Raw genomic sequence first — 1,473 nt, forward strand, 5'->3', positions numbered from 1 at the left:
GCCTTAGCCACTTGAGCCACAGGTGCCAAGCCTGGCGCTGAATCTTAAATATCATTTTATACACAACCCCCACCAGGGGAACCCAAAGGCACCAGGCATGATGACTGTGTTGGTTAACATGGGCATCACGAGTGGTGAGATCACACAAAAGAGACATGAGGAGATCCGAGGTCATGGTACATATTACTAAGGGCCCATAACACACATAAGAGAGACTACCACAAGGTGTACCACGCAGATGTTTCCCTGTGGATTGGTAGAGAAAAATGTAATCTTTCTGCCCTGTGTTACTTGGGTTGAAGTCTGTGACTGAAGGATGACAGGTTTAGATTAATTACCTAAATCAAGTCATGCCTTTAAATATCAGAAGAGGCTGGGTGTGGTGGCTCATGCCTGTAATCCTGTGGGAGGCGAGGGGGGCGGATTCTCTAAACTCACAAGTTTGAGACCAGCCTGAGTCAGAGAGAGACCCCGTCTCTGAAAATAGCTGGGTGTTGTGGTGGGCACCTGTAATCCCAGCTACTCAGGAGGCTGAGGCAAGAAGACTGCTCTACCCCAAGAGCTGTGAACTATGACTATGATGCCATGGTATTCTGCCAAGGGTAACAAAGTGAGACTCTTTCTAAAAAAAAAAAAGAAAAGAAAAAGAAAAAAGCAGAGCAAAGGAGAAGTGGCTGTTTTATTTTAGATAAGGAGGCCTGAGTCAAGGGAACTTGTGATGGCAAGGTCCCCGGCAGTCTTTTTTTTTTGGAGACAGAGTCTCACTCTGTGGCCCTAGGTAGAGTGCCATGGTGTTATAGATCATGGCAACTTCAAACTCTTAGGCTTAAGAGATCCTCTTGCCTCAGCCTCCAGAGTAGCTGATTATAGGTGCCCACCACAATGCCCAACTAGTTTTTCTATTTTTAGTAGAGATGGGGTCTTGCTCTTGCTTAGGCTGTTCTCAAACTTCTGAGCTCAGGTGATCCACCTGGCTCAGCCTCCCAGAGTGCTGGGATTACAGGTGTGGACCACCATGCCTGGCCTCTCAGGGCAGTCTTGTTCATGGTGCCATGAACATATCAGATATCAGTCTCAGTGCCCGTAGCAGACTGGTTATGACGCCAGCCACTACACCGAGGCCGGTGGGTTCAAACACAGCCTGGGCCAGCTAAACAACAATGACAACTACAACAACAAAAAAATAGCTGGGCATTGTATCAGGAGCCTAGAGTCCCAGGCACTTGGGAGGCTGAGGCAAAAGGATTAAGAATCACTTAAGCCCAAGAGTTTAAAGTTGCTGTGAGCTGTGATGCCACATCATTCTACAGAGGGGACATAGTGAGACTCTGTCTCAAAAAAGAAAAAAAAACCATATCAGATATCAAATAAATAGAAGATGGGTAGGTAAAGGAGTGAGTCTGGACCTCAACAGTAAGGAGGATAAGAATGTCTCCTTCCAAATTTGGAATGGGCTTCACAACGTAGAACAGT

General features: G+C 46.6%; 1 protein-coding gene across 1 annotated transcript in view; it reads right to left on the bottom strand.

Moving 5' to 3' along the window:
• The window catches only part of PDSS2 (decaprenyl diphosphate synthase subunit 2), a 160,212-nt gene that overhangs the window by 40,833 nt on the left and 117,906 nt on the right, over window positions 1-1,473 (bottom strand). The gene's annotated exons all lie outside the window — the stretch shown is intronic.

Source organism: Otolemur garnettii, unplaced genomic scaffold, assembly GCF_000181295.1.
Source record: "Otolemur garnettii isolate 467f Iridium unplaced genomic scaffold, OtoGar3 scaffold00002, whole genome shotgun sequence".
NCBI classification, from domain to species: Eukaryota; Metazoa; Chordata; class Mammalia; order Primates; family Galagidae; genus Otolemur; species Otolemur garnettii.